This window comes from Pelophylax lessonae, assembly GCF_965119305.1.
Source record: "Pelophylax lessonae genome assembly, chromosome: 2".
In the NCBI taxonomy this organism is placed as follows: domain Eukaryota; kingdom Metazoa; phylum Chordata; class Amphibia; order Anura; family Ranidae; genus Pelophylax; species Pelophylax lessonae.
In genome coordinates this window covers 697,521,181-697,539,982 of record NC_138769.1, presented here as the reverse complement: position 1 = coordinate 697,539,982, position 18,802 = coordinate 697,521,181, and the positions used below count along the sequence as shown (strand labels likewise).

Below are 18,802 nucleotides of genomic sequence, written 5' to 3'. Positions count from 1 at the left end.
ATTTTTTAAAATTAGTGAAATGTGATTTTTCAAAAATTTTCCCAAAAAATGGCGCTTTAAAGACCGCTGCGCAAATACCGCGTGATAAAAAATATTACAATGACCGACATTTTATTCTCCAGAGTCTTTGCTAAAAAAATATATATAATGTTTGGGGGTTCTAAGTAGTTTTCTAGGAAAAAATACTGGTTTTAACGCGTGAACAAAAAGTGTCCGAAATAGGGCTGGGGCTTAAGTGGTTAACATGCACAATTTTTCTCCTTAATAATTTAGTAAAGGGGTTTTTATTGCATTTTCCCTTTAAGAACAATATACATGTGATACATAGAAAAATACCAACAATAGATTTTATATAGAAATAGACAGAGGGCATAGTTTTGTAGGCTATCCTATAGAATTATACACTTAGAGAGGCTAATAAGAAATAGATGTAGAATTATTTATTTAGAGACAATAATAAGCAAGATATATCCCTGGGATTATATGTAATATGGCATGATGTAGTATAGGAATTTTGAATATTGGAGTATAGAAGTACGAACCTGCCAGGAGTTAGATTGTAATAGAGTAAGTTGATTTTAACACCAGGATCCTATAAATGTTTTATATTTAATTTGACATGTGAGAGTGGGTGTTTTCCCTATTATAAGATGGCGCGGTTGTGTTCGGCATCCTACCGCTCCGTGAGGACGTAGAGTGATGAAACTAGTAGGGCAAGGACACCGAACAACACTGCATCTGACTCACACTCGTGGCTTTGACACACGGCCGGAGGTGTGGAGGACGAATGTTTTTAAACCCCTAGTGTCAGGTAGACACTTGCAAAATGTGAGTTCAACTTTTTAATAAACAAGTGAAGTATGATACGAAATTACAATATATGAATCTTCTTTCTTTCAAATCACTACCCTTACTTATCTCTAAGAGAGCACCTGTACGGGAAGATGGGAATGATCATTCTTTGGAATAAGAACCAACCTGCTGGAAATTTTATACAAAAAAGCGCATTTTCTGGTTTATAATCTGACCAGCTACCCCATCTGATGAGTCAGTTTGGGAGATATGGTGGAAGGATCACGTTGGGTGTTTTGCACATTTTGTTCACAGAAGAAATTATACCATGTGATAGACATTTGTTGCACTTTTTTGCACCTTTAATATTTCACTTGGGACTTTAAGATTGAACAATATTTATTTTACAAACAATTGTTTTATTTTTATGTGGCTTTTGAAATTGCACATGTATAACATGAATTGATTAGGTATTTTTCATACAACTTTTTCATTCTGATTGCACAGCACAGATATTGATTTTTTTTTCACTAGCACTTTTTGATGAATTGATTAGGTATTTTTTATACATATTTATTATTGTTTTGATTGCACTGCACAGACATTATTTGGAATCCATACTTTTGCACTAGCACTTTTTGAATATAGCAAAAAAAAAATGTTTCTCTTGCACTGTTTTTTTTTTTATATGAGTTTTGAGAGCGGTCTATAATGCACTGTGATGCATTAGCACTTTAAATGAAAGGATAATATTATTCACTTATTGAGGGGAGCATAAACTCACGCTGATACATTTTTATGTTACAGAACGCATAGGAAGTTATCAGTTACCATTGTTGCCAGCTACAGTCGGGTCCATAAATATTGGGACATTGACACAATTCTAATCTTTTTGGCTCTATACACCACCACAATGGATTTGAAATTAAACAAACAAGATGTGCTTTAATTGCAGACTTTCAGCTTTAATTTGATGGTATTTATATCCAAATCAGGTGAAAGGTGTAGGAATTACAACAGTTTGTATATGTGCTCCCACTTTTTAAGGTACCAAAAGTAATGGGACAATTGGCTGCTCAGCTGTTCCATGGCCAGGTGTGTTTTATTCCCTCATTATCCCATTTACAAGGAGCAGATAAAAGATCCAGTGTTCATTTCAAGTGTGCTATTTGCATTTGGAATCTGTTGCTGTCAACTCCTCAATATGAGATCGAAAGAGCTGTCACTATCAGTGAAGCAAGTCATCATTAGGCTGAACAAACAAAACAAACCCATCAGAGAGGTAGCAAAAACATTAGGTGTGGTCAAATCAACTGTTTGGAATATCCTTAAAAAGAAAGAACACACCGGTGAGCTCAGCAACACCAAAACACCTGCAAGACCACGGAAAATAACTGTGGTGGATGACCGAAGAATTCTTTCCCTGGTGAAGAAAACACCCTTCACAACAGTTGGCCAGATCAAGAACACTCTCCAGGAGGTAGGTGTATGTGTGTCAAAATCAACAATCAAGAGAATACTTCACCAGAGTGAATACAGAGGGTTCACCACAAGATGTAAACCATTGCTGACCCTCAAAAACAGGAAGGCCAGATTAGAGTTTGCCAAACAACATCTAAAAAAGCCTTCACAGTTCACAGACATTCCCATAGACACACTCCTAAACCTTGTGGACAGCCTTCCCAGAAGAGTTGAAGATGTTATAGCTGCAAAGGGTTCAATATTGAACCCTATGGATTAAGACTGGGATGCCATTAAAGTTCCTTCGTGTGTAAAGGCAGGCGTCCCAATACTTTTGACAATATAGTGTATCTTGGTAATAAGAAGTTATTCCTGAAATGAAGACTAAAATCAATGGAAAAAACGAATAGAAAACTGTCAAAAAAATCACATAGCACGGTTTAGAATAAATAACGTTTACTACAGTTTACAGCATGGAAACAGTACAAGATGTATTCACATTATGGAGGGATTGTAAAGTGGACATTGCATTGGATAGTGGAAAAGATAGCGAAGCCGTAGTGTGGTCAGTGGATGGGACTTCTTGATCTTGTCTTCCGGTATTTCACTTTTTTGCCAGGGCAGTTATAATAAACACCTCGTACTGAAGCAGTAATTGTTTAATGCTGGAGCAGATACAATCCTCACTTAGGTCCCAGGAACACAGCATCTAAAACAATAAGGAATATATATTACCACCACAGAGTTTTTTCGAATTTGCACAATCTTCTCCCTACTTTTACGAAAACAGTAGGATCTAGCACAATGCATTAAAGTGTCACTAAACCCACATCATAAAAAACTATCAATAAATGGTGTATTACAATGCTGTTCATACTCACTCCAGTTGATCTGGCTGCTCTCTATCGCCTCCTTCCCCAATTCAGCTAGTGATTTTACAGCTGTGGTGGCAGCTCTGCACATGCTCAGTTTTCAGTGAGTTTCTATGCTGAGCATTTCCTCCCTCTGAGCAGCCCATGTGACTATATAAAGTCACACATGTGGGGGTATACATAGTGGCAAATGACAGCCTACTCCCTCCCCCCTCCTCCATGCCCACTAATTAGCTTAACACAAGTGGGTGGGATATAACATGTAGATTAATGGAGGCTTCACCGCTGTTTTTTTCTAAGATACAGGCTGGTGTTGCGGACACAGCCTGTGACTGGCAGAAGTCTTCCCACACCATGTTATCGCCAAAAAATAACCAAGATTTGATTTTAAATATATATTTGTATGACAACTTCAAACAGTTTATTGATATCAATTATATATTTTTACTCTGTATTTCAAAGGCTGTTTTTTTTATTTTGAACGTGTGAGCAGCAGCAGAGGACTAGAAGCTCTACCTTCTTATGTTTTGAGAGATTTGGGTCATGTGACAGCTGTATATCGATTAGGAAAAAGGTACTTAGATGTTTTTTTTTTTAATTAACCACTTGCTGACCGCCCTACGCAGATTTACAGCGGCAGGGCGGCTCGGCTGCACATAATCACATAGATCTGCGTGACTATGTGCACGTGGTCTCAGCGGGGCGCGTTCGCCGCAGGAGCCGTGCTCCCACTGTGATTAGTCACAGCGGGAGTAGAGGGCGCAATCGCCCCCGGCCTCCCGCAATTTTTTGGCGAAACTGACAGGAGAGCCGCCTGCCTATGTAAACAAGGCAGGTGGCTCTCCTGTAAGACAGGCACAATGAGATCTCAGCTAAGCTGAAACACAGATCTTTGTGTGCCTGTCACAGAGTCCCCCCCCCCCCCAGTTAGTAAGCACAATTAGGCTTACACTTAACCCCTTGATCACCCCCAGTATTAACCCCTTCCCTTCCAGTGTAATTTATACAGTGCATATTATTTAGCACTGATTACTGTAATAATGTCACTTTTCCCCAAAAAGCGTCACTTAGTGTCAGATTTGCTTGCCGCAATGTTGCAATCCCATTAACAATCGCTGATCGCCGCCATTACTACTATAATAAAAACAATAAAAAGTCCAAAAATCTATTCTATAGTTTGCACAAAAGTTATAACGTTTACAAACCAATTATTATATGCTTTTTGGGATTTGTCTTACCAAAAATATGTAGCAGAATACAAATTGGCCTAAACTGATAAAAAAATTTGATTTTTTAAATTTTTTTTTTATTGGGAATGTTTTATAGCAGAAAGCAATAAATATTGTTTTTTTTTTTTTTTTTTTTCAAAATTGTCGCTCTTTTTTGTTTATAGCGCAAAAAATAAAAATCGCACAGGTGATCAAATACCACCAAATGAAAGCTCTAATTGTGGGGAAAAAAGGACATCAATTGTATTTGGGTACAGTGCCGCACGACCGCGCAATTGTCCATTAAAATAACTGTGCCAAATTGCAAAATAGGGCCTGGTCATTAAGGGGGCAAATCCTTCCAGTCTTAAAGTGGTTAAATAATTACATTGCCATCAGCCATATACAAAAATAGAATGGACAATGTAAATTAAACAGTGTGTGCTTAATAGTATCCCTTCAAGGAGAGGTATTGTGAGGGTTACAGGGAGAGTTATGCCTCGTACACGCAACGATTATCGGCCGACCGATCGGCCGTCTTTTGTCCAGTGTTGTTGTGTTGGTTGAAATGTGCTCTAGACTGCACACAAATTTTCTCGGCCAACAAAAACCAACTTCAGAAGTGATGTCATGTGCTGGTTTACTTTCCCTGTGTTTTTTCTTCTCTGAGCATGCCCAGTCTTGCTCATCTGATTTTTGTCTGCCAAAATCTGTACTGACTGATGGAAAATCGGCCGTTCTGTTGACGGCCAACAAAAATTTTATAGCATGCACACCAGATTTTGTTCGGCCGAAAAGTCGCAGTCGTTTGTCGGAATCATCATACTAACAAGCCAATAATCGGACGGTGGCCGAAAATTCACGGCCAACAATCGTTGCGTGTGTACGAGGCATTAGTGTAAGGATTGCAAGTCAAGTCAGTGTAAGTTTATAGGAAAGTTTAGTGTTAGGGTTACAGGTTGGCCTAGTGTTAGGATTACAGAAAGGGTTAGTGTTAGGGTTTTAGGAGGGGTTCGTGTTGGGTTAAAGAAAGGGTTAGTTTTGAGGTTACAGGGAGGGTTAGTTTGAGTGTTTTAGGGATGAGGTTACAGGGAGGATTCATATGCAGGTTATAGAAATGATCAGTGTTGGGTTGATAGGAAGGGTTAGTGTTAGGGTTACAGAAAGGGATTTGTTAGGGTTAAAAGGGGGGGGCTAGGGTTACTGGGAAAGTTAGTCTGAGGCTTACAGGGGATTAGTGTAAAGGTTACAGAAAAGTTTAATATGAGGGATACATGAAGGGTCAGTGTTAAGGATATATGGAAGTTTGCTGTAAAGGTCACAAGGAGCGTTAGTATGAAAGTTACAAGATGGTACACTGTAAGGGTTACAGGGTAGGTCAGTATGAAGGTTTAGTTTGAAGATTACTGGATAGGACACTGTAAGGGGTACAGGGTAGGTCAGTATGAAGGTTACAAGGAAGGTTTAGTGTGAAGATTACGGGATGGTACAGAGTGAGGATTACAGGGTAGGTCAGTATGACGGTTACAGGAGGGTTATAATAAGGACTCGAAGTAAGGTTAGTGTTAGGGGAATTATTCATTTTTCAGGGAGGTTTAGTGGAAGGGAGATGTAAGGTAAGCCATTGCTCTTTGCACCAGGGACAGCTCTAATCTCCTGCCACATTTTTGCTGAATTCTCTGGAATACAAACATTAAAGGAAAGAGTCATCAGTTATCCATCAAGTTTTATTCCTTAGATATAACAGCCCAAAGGTCCAATGATTTCTTTGACAACTGACTTTTATTCCCCTTGTTTGGATCCTATTTTAATTTTACATTGTAAGAAATGTAGCAGTAGAAAAGAGACTGCCTGGCGGTGATGAGGGAACCTTGAACGTTGACCAAAAGTGCCAACATCAACAAGAAATATAAGAGGCCAGGGTGTGAAATTATCCCGATAATTTCCATCTAACACACAGATCACGTCAAATCAGTCATATGTGTAGGGAAATTCACTCAATTTGCCCTAATTCTGATTTTTAAAAAATATTTTTTTGTGTTTCTGATGGCCATGCAACCTCTTCTCAGACTCAAAAAATTACTATAACGGTAACTCTAGGAGCTTAGCATACAGGTCAGACAGGAACATATTGAGTAAAATGTGGGGCCCACTTAGCTGGTAAGGTATATCTTCTAAGTGAGTTGAAAGAGAGATGGCTCCAACTGGGCCATTGCAAAATATCAAACATCCAAACTAGAAGTATAGTTGTGCATGTTTACTTCTCTTCCAGAGATCTGCGATCTCCTCCCCTGTCATTGGCATGACCCCATGCTACTAGCACATATTATCTCCTAGCACCTAAATGTGCACAATAGTATCAGATACCCCATTTTTAAAGGCAATGAAGCCACCCATTGTTCTTGAAAACTATTATAGAAACATTAGGATACCTGAATTTTCGAGGACAGCCAAATGCTCCCACAAAGTTCTCATGAGAAAAGCAGTAGCGACGGCAGTAGCCCTGGTGATTGCCACACATCCAGAGAGAAAACTCAGTGTCCTTGCTGCTGCCCGCTGTGGGATAAAAGAGTTCCCAGGTCAAAACCAAGTAAGATAACATAATATCAAATAGAACAATTATTTACCAGACACCTGATCAAGCCAATTTCAGGAAGTTCAAGTGACAATCTCATATCCATGTCTGTACCAGGTTCCCATCAACCAACTACCAGGAGCATGGAACTTGTGCCAAGTGCCCCATGTAGTCATTCTTGTCTACAAGTCCTTTTCAGCAGTTGAGTGCTGCCACCAATGCTCTTACTGGAAGAGCCACCTACGGTATGCTGGATTGATCCTCAGTGGTCCTCAGGAATAGTTGTGACTGGTGTGTTTTGCCTGGTGCTCTGCGGTTGCTCCGAATAATCTGCAGCTTTGCCAATGGTGTGTGCACTCTAATCTCCAATGCCTTGTTGTAAAAGCTCAGTGGTCAGATTGGTAGTCATCTTGGGCCTTTGACTTGGCCCCTCTGCTATAGGTGTCCCAGATGCTTAGCATACAAATACCCCAAATACATAAGCAATACAAAATGCTGCACTTACATATAACTGCAACATCCCTTTTATACCCCTAAATATGCCACAAATGTGTCAGTACTATATTAACCTATATACATGTGAATTCCCAGTGCTGCTATACATTGAATTAGATGTAGACTCTAACCAAATGGCATTTAGTTTGCAGAAGCAACGTGTATTATAAACAGTTGCCAGGATTATTTTTTCTTTACAATCTTTGCCACTTTGTCTTTATTGCTCAGTGCTGTTGATCTACTGCAGCCTCTTCGCAGTCACCTACTATCTACATACACCCCAATGATGGCTGCATGACATTTGTCAGGGAGAGGGTATCCTGATGGTGACTACAGTGGACCATGTTTGTAAAAAGTGTGCTGAAACAGCCACTTTTAGTCTCTATGCCTGTGTGATAGCATGACATATTAGGGACACAATAGCCAGAAAGGGAGTGTTGTCACCCTAAAACAGGAGGTCCTTAAACAAGGACCTTCATGACAGAAATGCCATGTTTTAATGAAAGCTGTACAGTTAAATATATTGGCAGTGACTTTTGGAATTATGTTAACATGGTACAGCTTATATGAGATTTTAGTGATTTGGGTTTACTTCCACTTTAACTGCTTCCCGCCCGCTGTATTGTAAAAACGGTTGGGACCGCTCTTGTTCTGGGAGGACATCATACAGTATGACGTCCTCCCATTCTTGGTGTGCAGCGTGGCAATTGGTGGTGGGCCATGTCAATGGGACAAAGCACATCACCGATCGTGATAAAGAGCCAATGATGTAGGCTCTTTACCATGTGATCAGCTGTGTCCAATCACAGTTGAACAAATGTAAAGAAATGCTGGTTATCGCCATTTTCTTTCCTCATCGCTATCAGTGTCTGAGGAAAGGATAGCTGACAACTGGCTTTCCTGTGGCAACGAGCATTTACACTGATCATCAGTGCCCATCAATGCCACCTAATTTGTACCCATCAGTGCACAACAGTGAAGAAGAAATTGCTTATTTGCAAAATTTTTAAAACAGAAAAAACAAAAAAGTTGTTTTTTGGGGGGGTTTTTTTTTTTTAAAAATGTTGGGTCTTTTTTTTATTTGTTTAGCAAAAAATAAAAATCCCAGTGGTGAATAAATACCACCAAAATAAAGCTCTATCTGTCTCAAAAAATTATAAAAAGTTCGTTTATGTGCAGTGTTGCATGACCGCGCAATTGTCATTCAACGTGCGACAGTGCTGAAAGCTGAAAATTGGCCTGGGCAGGAAGGGGGTGAAAGTGCCCGGTTTTTAAGTGGTAAAATGTGATAAAACAAAAGTCTCAGTGCATGTATACCAGCGATTAAAATGGTTCTTAAATGTGATGGGTGACCTTGAGTAGTAACTGATCATATTCTCACCAGGTTAAATATGCTGCACATTTAGGATAAGTTCACCTTTTAAAAAAAAAAAATGCACATCTTTTTGTAGGTAAAAAAAACATGTGCATTTATTATTGAATTTATTGGGAGCCTGGAAAGCATTGCACCCATGATCAGCAGATCGTGGGTGCAATGCAGGGCTCTTGCAGACTCTGTGTGTAGGCTGTTTGGCCATACATCATACGGGGCAGACAGTTACACGCTAACAGGCAGTGGCGGCTGGTGCTAAAAAAAATTTTTTGGGGGGGGGGGGGGGCCTCAAACAGAAAAATGTAATAGGCATTGCTTTGCGGCAAAAAACGCTGTAAAAAATTGCGTGACTTTGAGGTCGCAAAAGTGTGAAAGGGGTCTTCAGTAATTAAGGTATAGTTTGCCCCCTTTCAATGCAGAGAGACCAGCATGCCACCCCTTTCAATGCACAGTGACCAGTGTGCCCCCTTTCAATGCACAATGACCAGCATGCCCCCTTTCAATGCACAGTGACCAGTGTGCCCCCTTTCAATGCACAGTGACCAGTGTGCCCCCTTTCAATGCACAATGACCAGCATGCCCCTTTTCAATGCACAGTGACCAGTGTGCCCCCTTTCAATGCACAGTGACCAGCGTGCCCCCTTTCAATGCACAGTGACCAGCGTGCCCCCCTTTCAATGCACAGTGACCAGCGTGCCCCCTTTCAATGCACAGTGACCAGCGTGTCCCCTTCAATGTAGAGACCAGCATACATGCCCCCTTCAATGCAGTGACCAGCGTACATGCTCCCTTCAATGCAGAGACCAGTGTACATGCCCCCTTCAATGCACTGACCAGCGTACATGCCCCCTTCAATGTAGTGACCAGCATACATGCCCCCTTCAATGTAGTGACCAGCGTACATGCCCCCTTCAATGTAGTGACCAGCGTACATGCCCCCTTCAGTGCAGTGACCAGCATACATGCCCCCTTCAATGCAGAGACCAGCGTGCGTGCCCCTTTAATCCAGTGCACTTACCTGAATCATCAGCGGCGGCGCGGCTTCTTCTTAGTCCCCCGGGGGGCATCTCCTCGGGTCCTCCCACTCCGGCCTCCTCCTCGGGCCAATGGCATGGGGTTTGCCTTGCGGCCAATCAGGTATTAGACCCGCTCGCTGATTGGTCGGGAGGAGGATCCGTGTGACAATAACGAATTTTCATTTGCTATTGTCACACAATGGGTGGAATTGGGACGCACTGCTCTGCGCCCCGGGTCCACCCTTTGCATTGCCCTATTAGAGCCTCTGGCTCTAATCAGGTGATGCAAAAAAAAAAGCCCCATTGAACTCCATGCGTCCGGCGCCCCTGCATGCAGATTAGGGGCCGGACGCATGGAAAGGGGGGGCGGTGCCCCTGCACCCCCAACACACCGGCCGCCACTGCTAACAGGCATCATCAATGAACTACCACAGTGCTCAACAGCGCCATGATAGCTCATTGAGAATTACAGTGCCTTTGCGAAAGTATTCGGCCCCCTAGAACTTTGCGACCTTTTGCCACATTTCAGGCTTCAAACATAAAGATATAAAATTGTAATTTTTTGTGAAGAATCAATAACAAGTGGGACACAATCATGACGTGGAACAAAATTTTTGGGATATTTCAAACTTTGATAACAAATAAAAAACTGATAAATTGGGCTTGCAAAATTATTCAGCCCCTTTACTATCAGTGCAGCAAACTCTCTCCAGAAGTTCGGTGAGGATCTCTGAATGATCCAATGTTGACCTAAATGACTAATGATGATAAATAGAATCCACCTGTGTGTAATCAAGTCTCCATATAAATGCACCTGCACTGTGATAGTCTCAGAGGTCCGTTTAAAGCGCAGAGAGCATCATGAAGAACAAGGAACACACCAGGCAGGTCCGAGATACTGTTGTGGAGAAGTTTAAAGCCAGATTTGGATACAAAAAGATTTCCCAAGCTTTAAACATCCCAAGGAGCACTGTGCAAGCGATAATATTGAAATGGAAGGAGTATCAGACCACTGCAAATCTACGAAGACCTGGCCGTCCCTCTAAACTTTCAGCTCATACAAGGAGAAGACTGATCAGAGATGCAGCCAAGAGGCCCATGATCACTCTGGATGAACTGCAGAGATCTACAGCTGAGGTGGGAGACTCTGTCCATAGGACAACAATCAGTCGTATACTGCACAAATCTGGCCTTTATGGAAGAGTGGCAAGAAGAAAGCCATTTCTTAAAGACATCCATAAAAAGTGTGGTTTAAAGTTTGCCACAAGCCACCTGGGAGACACACCAAATATGTGGAAGAAGGTGCTCTGGTCAGATGAAACCAAAATTGAACTTTTTGGCAACAATGCAAAACTTTATGTTTGGCGTAAAAGCAACACAGCTCATCACCCTGAACACACCATCCCCACTGTCAAACATGGTGGTGGCAGCATCATGGTTTGGGCCTTATTTTCTTCAGCAGGGACAGGGAAGATGGGTAAAATTGATGGGAAGATGGATGGAGCCAAATACAGGACCATTCTGGAAGAAAACCTGATGGAGTCTGCAAAAGACCTGAGACTGGGACGGAGATTTGTCTTCCAACAAGACAATGATCCAAAACATAAAGCAAAATCTACAATGGAATGGTTCACAAATAAACATATCCAGGTGTTAGAATGGCCAAGTCAAAGTCCAGACCTGAATCCAATCAAAAATCTGTAGAAAGAACTGAAAACTGCTGTTCACAAACGCAAAAGTTAGGGACCTTAGATTGTAAGCTCCTTGTGGACAGTAAATCAAGAGATGCATGACTCCAGGTGAGATTGTTAAGGTGATTGGGCTTGACACATTGGTACTAATGCCGGCTCACTGTGGTGGAATACATGTGTAGTGCTACCTCTGCAGGAGCCACTTGAATATTGTTGGTTCCTTAAACACTTTAAGACTGCTCACGTTGCTGCTACTGCAGCAACGCGGCAGCCCTGGGTCTGGCGACATAGACCTACTTTACCAGATTCCCCCCTCCCTCGGTGTAGGCCCCCCCTCCCTCGGGGGCCAGGGGAGGAGATGCGGTGATCACTGTCTCTCCTCCCTGATCGTCGGGGGAAAGACTGAGGAAATCCGCCCACTTATGTAAACAAAGCGGGCGGATCTCCTCTGTGACAGGCAGGGACAGATCACAGCATTCAGCATCGCTGAACCTGCGATCTGTGTCTGTGTCACACAACCCCCTCCCCCCACACACATCAGTAAGCATGAGGCACACATTTAACCCCTTGATCACCATCAGTGTTAACCCCTTCCCTGCCAGTGTCATTATGACAGTAACAGTGCATATTTTTAGCACTGATTACTGTAGCAATGTCACTGGTCCCCCCAAAAATGTCAGTTAGGGGCCCGATCTGTCCGCTGCAATGTCACAGTCCCGCAAAAAAAAATAAACAAAAAAAATGACAAATCTTTCCCGTAGTTAGTAAACGCGATAACTTTTGCGCAAACCAATCAAAATACGCTTATTGTGATTTTTTTTACCAAAAATATGTAGCAGGAAACAAATTGACCTAAAATGTTAAAAAATTTTGATTTGTAAATTTTTTTGGGGGAATGTTATATATCAGAATGTGAAAAATATTGTTTTTTTTTTCAAAATTGTCGCTCTTTTTTTCAAAAATTCAAAATCGCACAGGTGATCAAATACCACCAAAAGAAAGCTATATTTGTGGGGGAAAAAAAGGACATCAATTTAATTTGGGTACAGCATCGCACGACCGTGCAATTGTCCGTTAAAGTAACGCAGTGCCGAATCGCAACATATACAGTCAGGTCCATAAATATTGGGACATTGACACAATTCTAATCTTTTTGGCTCTATACACCACCACAATGGATTTGAAATGAAACAAACAAGATGTGCTTTAACTGCAGACTTTCAGCTTTAATTTGAGGGTATTTACATCAAAATCAGGTGAAAGGTGTAGGAATTACAACAGTTTGTATATGTGCCTCCCACTTTTTAAGGGACCAAAAGTAATGGGACAGATTAACAATCATAATTTAAACTTTCACTTTTTAATACTTGGTTGCAAATCCTTTGCAGTCAATTACAGCCTGAAGTCTGGAACGCATAGACATCACCAGATGCTGGGTTTCATCCCTGGTGATGCTCTGCCAGGCCTCTACTGCAACTGTCTTCAGTTCCTGCTTGTTTTTGGGGCATTTTCCCTTCAGTTTTGTCTTCAGCAAGTGAAATGCATGCTCAATCGGATTCAGGTCAGGTGATTGACTTGGCCATTGCATAACATTCCACTTCTATCCCTTAAAAAACTCTTTGGTTGCTTTCGCAGTATGCTTCGGGTCATTGTCCATCTGCACTGTGAAGTTCCATTGGCAGCCATACATGCCCACGCAATGACACTACCACCACCATGCTTCACTGATGAGGTGGTATGCTTTGGATCATGAGCAGTTGCTTTCCTTCTCCATACTCTTCTCTTCCCATCACTCTGGTACAAGTTGATCTTGGTCTCGTCATCAGTCCATAGGAAGTTGTTCCAGAACTGTGAAGGCTTTTTTAGATGTTGTTTGGCAAACTCTAATCTGGCCTTCCTATTTTTGAGGCTCACCAATGGTTTACATCTTGTGGTGAACCCTCTGTATTCACTCTGGTGAAGTCGTCTCTTGATTGTTGACTTTGACACACATACACCTACCTCCTGGAGAGTGTTCTTGATCTGGCCAACTGTTGTGAAGGGTGTTTTCTTCACCAGGGAAAGAATTCTTCGGTCATTCACCACATGTGTTTTCCGTGGTCTTCTGGGTCTTTTGGTGTTGCTGAGCTCACCGGTGCGTTCTTTCTTTTAAGGATGTTCCAAACAGTTGATTTGGCCATACCTAATGTTTTTGCTATCTCTCTGATGGGTTTGTTTTGTTTCTTCAGCCTAACGATGGCTTTCTTCACTGATAGTGACAGCTCTTTGAATCTCATATTGAGAGTTGGCAGCAACAGATTCCAAATGCAAATAGCACACTTTAAATTAACTTCTCGTTGTAAATGGGATAATGAGGGAATAACACACACCTGGCCATGGAACAGCTGAGCAGCCAATTGTCCCATTACTTTTGGTCCCTTAAAAAGTGGGAGGCACATATACAAACTGTTATAATTCCTACACCTTTCACCTGATTTTGATGTAAATACCCTCAAATTAAAGCTAAAAGTCTGCAGTTAAAGCACATATTGTTGGTTTCATTTCAAATCAATTGTGGTGGTGTATAGAGCCCAAAAGATTAGAATTGTGTCAATGTCCCAATATTTATGGACCTGACTGTAGCCTGGTCAGGAAGGGGGTAAAATCTTCCAGACTTAAAGTGGTTAAAAATACGCTCATTGAGAATTTTTTTGTCAAAGACATGTATCTAAATACATTTTGGCCTAAATATATGACAAAAATTATATATATTGAATATTTTTTAACTGTAAAAGTAAAAAATGTAAATTTTTACGCAAAATCTTTGCTCTTTTTTTATTAATATCGCAAAAAATGAAAAGCGCAGAGGTGATCAAATACCACCAAAAGAAAGCTCTGTTTGTGGGGAAAAAAGAACGTTTGGGTACAGCATTGCATGACCGTGCAATTGTCAGTTAAAGTCTCGCAGTGCCAAGTTGAAAAAAAGTGGCCTGGACGTAAAGCAGGAAAATCCTCCGGTCCTAAAGTTGTTAAGCTGGATACACATTACACAACTTTTGTTGTTAGATTTCCTTTAGATTTGCCTTCAACTATGTAGTGCATGGGCCTGCCTGATTGCATACAAATTGAAAGTGATTGGGTTTGACCTCATATTATGGTTTTGGTAAATCTAAAGGAAAAAAATCTAAAGACAATTATATAGTGTGTATGGCCCATTACTCTATCTTTTCAACCCCAAGAACAGACTCAACCCCATTGGCACACCTGGCCAAATGTTAGTGTAATTACTGCAGAAAATGGACACAGGTTGTAGTGAACACAGAAAATATCTTTACTGGGAACTTGCTTAACTACTTCTGGACCGGAAGGTTTTACCCCCTTAATGACCAGGCCATTTTTTGCGATTCGACACTGCGTTACTGTAACGGAAAATTGCGCGGTCGTGCCACGCTGTACCCAAATAAAACTGATAAATATATATGTAAATCGCTGCATAAAATGTCAGCACTATAGGAATACCTGTAATAAAAAATAATAATGCAAAATAAATAAATTCAGATCCACCTGAAAACTGGTTGAACGGCTGTGTGAGGGGGGGTCTTAGGGCTCATTTATACTTGCTTCAAAACATGGCGTTTGACACACTTTTTTAAACCTCTTTACGACCGCCCCTACCTGTACTGCGGCAGGCAGCCGCTCGTGCGCGAACCGCACCTAACTGTGCGGCAGTCGGGAGCCGGAGGAAAGCGGCGGGAAAGCCGATGCAGCGGGCAGGCGGCTCTGATTGCCACCTCACACACCACGATCGTTCCCCGCTGAGAGAGGAGGACAGTCAGCTGTTGTAAATACAGCCGACCATTCTTCTCCCTGAAATGATCATAGAGCCCCTGTGATCCTTCTATATAGGAACACATGTCTCTATGGTCATTTCACAAGCCACACCCCCCCCCCCACAGTTAGAATCGCTACCCTAGGCTCACATTTAACCCCTTGATCACCCACAATATTAACCCTTTCCCTGTGTCTTTATTACAGTAACAGAGCATATTTTTAGCACTGATTACTATAGTAATGTCACTGGTCCCCTCAAAAGTGTCAGTTAGGGGTCCGATCTGTCCACCGCAATGTCGCAGTCCCACAAAAAAAAAAAAAATCGCAGATCGCCGCCATTACTAGTAAAAGAAAAAAAATAAAACAATAAAAATGACAAAAATCTTTCCCGTAGTTAGTAGACGCGATAACTTTTGCGCAAACCAATGAAAATACGCTTATTGCAATTCTTTTTACCAGAAATATGTTGCAGAAAACAGATTGGCCTAAAATGTTAAAAAAATTTTGATTTTTAATTTTTTTTTTGGGAATGTTATATAGCAGAATGTGAAAAATATTGATTTTTTTGTTTCAGAATTGTCGCTCTTTTCTGTTTATAGCGCAAAAAATAAAAATCGCAGGGGTGATCGAATACCACCAAAAGAAAGCTCTATTTCTGGGGAAAAAAAAATCAATGTTTGGGTACAGCGTCGCACGACCGCCCAATTGTCCCTTAAAATCACGCAGTGCCAAGTCGAAAAAAGTGGCCTGGTCATTAAGGGGGCAAATCCTTCCGGTCTTAAAGTGGTTAAATCACTCTGAATGCCAATCAAAGCACCTGTCACTAAATCACTAAATAAAATAGTTCAATTACAGTCCTGTTCACACTGATGCATTTGCTTTGCTGCGCTTCAAAAATCATATCCTCCGTCACTTTGTTTTTGCTTCCGCTTCTCCAAAGCCCCCCATTCAAGTCTATCAGAGCACTCTTTAACCACTTGCTGACCAGCCGCCGCAGTTATACGGCAACAGGTTCCCGCGAATCGCCGTACCTGTACTACAGTTCACGGGAGCGATCCTGGGGGCTCGCAGGTGCCCGCACCCACTGGCCAGCAGGGAATCCAAGGGGAACCCCCAATCGCTCCCCGTAAAGAGGGAACGGCGATAAGCTGTTGTAAACACAGCAGACCGTTGTTCTCTCTGCTATCAACACAGAGCCCCTGTGTTCCGGCTATTTAGGAACATGGGTCTCTGTGTTGATATTACAAGCCCATCCCCCTCACAGTTAGAAAACACCCCCTAGGCTCCCATTTAACCCTTTGATTGCCCTTGGGTTAACCCCTTCCCTGCCAGTGTCATTATTACAGTAACAGTGTATATTTTTAGCACTGATTACTGTAGTAATGTCACTGGTGTCAAAAATGTCAGTTAGGGGTCCGATCTGTCTGCCGCAATTTCGCAGTTCTGCTAAAAATCGCTGATTGCTGACATTAATAGTAAAAAAAAAAAAAATAATAAAAATGACATAAATCTTTCCCCTAGTTTGTAGACGCAATTGATAACTTTTGCGCAAACCAATCAAAGTACGCTTATTGGGATTTTTCTTTTACCAAAAAAGAAATATAAAAGCCCATATGTAGCAGAATACAAATGGGCTTAAAATGATAAAAAAACATTTTTTTTTTGGAAAGGTTATATAACAGAAAGTGAAAAAAAATATTTTTTTCCAAAACTTTCTTTTTGTTTATAGCGCAAAAAATTCAAATTGTACATGTCATCAAATACCACCAAAAAAAAGGTCTATTTGTAAGAAAAAAAAGGCATCAATTGTATTTGGGTACATCGTCGCACGACTGCGCAATTGTTCCTTAAATAAACGCAGTGCCGAAACTCAAAAAATGGCCTGGTCATTAAGGGGGAAAATCTTCTGGTCCAGAAGTGGTTAACCACACCTGCAGTGATACAAGAGCTTTAATTCAGCATTCGCTTTTCTTCACTTTTAAATTTTTATCTCTTCTCCTATTGAAAAAAATAATGAAAACCAACACACAGGGCATTTGCCAAGCTTCATTAAAGCTCCAAAAAAAGAATAAAAAAGCATGTTGAAGCGGTAAGTGCTTTAATGTGTGTTAATTTCAAAGCAAGTCTAAACAAGCCTTTAGGCTGGCCATACATTATACAATTTTCTTGTTCAATTTCCCTTTAGATTTACCAAAACCATATAATATGAGGTCAAACCTAAACACTTTTAATGTATATGCAGTCAGGCAGGCCCTTGCACTACATAGTCGAAGGTAAATTTAAAGAAAGAATTGTATAGTGTATGGCCATCTTAAGGGTGCAATGGGTCTTCGATGGCTCTACCAAAAAAAATACGATTTTTTTTTTTTTTTGTCAAAGACGTACCTAAATACATTTTGGCCGAAATATGACAAAAATTTAATTTTTTTAACATTTTTTAAAAGACAAAGCAGAAACTGTAATTTTTTCTCTTTTTTTTATTAATATCGCAAAAAAAAAAAAAAAAATTGCACAGGTGATCAAATACCACCAAAATAAGCAAACAAAAACATTTTGTTTGGGTACAGCATCGCATGACTGCGCAATTATCCGTTAAAGTCACGCAGTGCCAAGTTGAAAAAAGTGGCCTGGTCAGCAAGGGGGTAAAATCTTCTGGGGCTGAAGTTTTAAAGGAGCACCTTTTCACTATGCTGGACTTCTTGTGCCAAAAAAAAAAATGACTTCTTATAAAGCATCACTATTTTAAATATTTTTCACAGAAAGGAAAAAAAAAAGGAACAGCACAAAAACGACCAAATACACAAAAAAACAAAACAAAAACAGAAGGATAAAAAAACACTTTTATGAATTAAAGTTACTAAACACCCCCTAAAAAAATACACCCTCTATATAAAGAAAAAACTAGGGTATATCTTTATTGTTCCTACAAATTTAAAAAGAAATTCAAATTCATACTTTTGTTCAAAAATCTATTTTTCCAAATGAATATGAAACACTTTTTGTGCTTTACTTCTTGCTGTAAATTTGCTGTTGTCACATGTTCTTTTGTTATACCACAAACAATGAGAAGAATACTGTTTGGCGGGTTTATTTGCCACCTTTTCTTTGCTCCTAAATAGAATTGTTTTTATGCCTTTACCTGTTCTTTTTTTTTTTTTCCTTATTTCCATGTATTACTTTTCTCTATTATGGATTCTGTCATTTTTGTATATATATACATTATATATTTTGTATAATACAAAGATATTTAAATAAAAATTACGGGCTTTATTTTGGGATAGATAAAAACATTTTGTATGATGTTTTTGATTGAAGCTCAGTTCTATTTGATTGAAATAGCAGTACACAGAGTTGTAAGCATAAGTGATGGAATGTTCTACATACCAAGCACCAGAGTGATGGCCAGCAGCAGCATCAGGACCAGCATGCGGAGGGAGGTCATGTCAGAGGGATGTTGTTGGTCTCACTGATGTCGCTCTGTGTTTATCAGCGAACGCTTTACAATAAGAG

The 18,802-nt window shown here is 40.6% G+C and overlaps 1 long non-coding RNA gene across 1 annotated transcript; it reads right to left on the bottom strand.

The window, feature by feature from the left end:
* Nucleotides 1-2,766: 2,766 nt before the first annotated feature.
* On the bottom strand, nucleotides 2,767-18,802 carry LOC309545968. Its single transcript, XR_014224916.1, has 3 exons — nucleotides 18,677-18,802; nucleotides 6,766-6,889; nucleotides 2,767-2,962 (listed from the first exon to the last, which is right to left on the bottom strand). It is a non-coding gene; the product is annotated as an uncharacterized lncRNA (long non-coding RNA).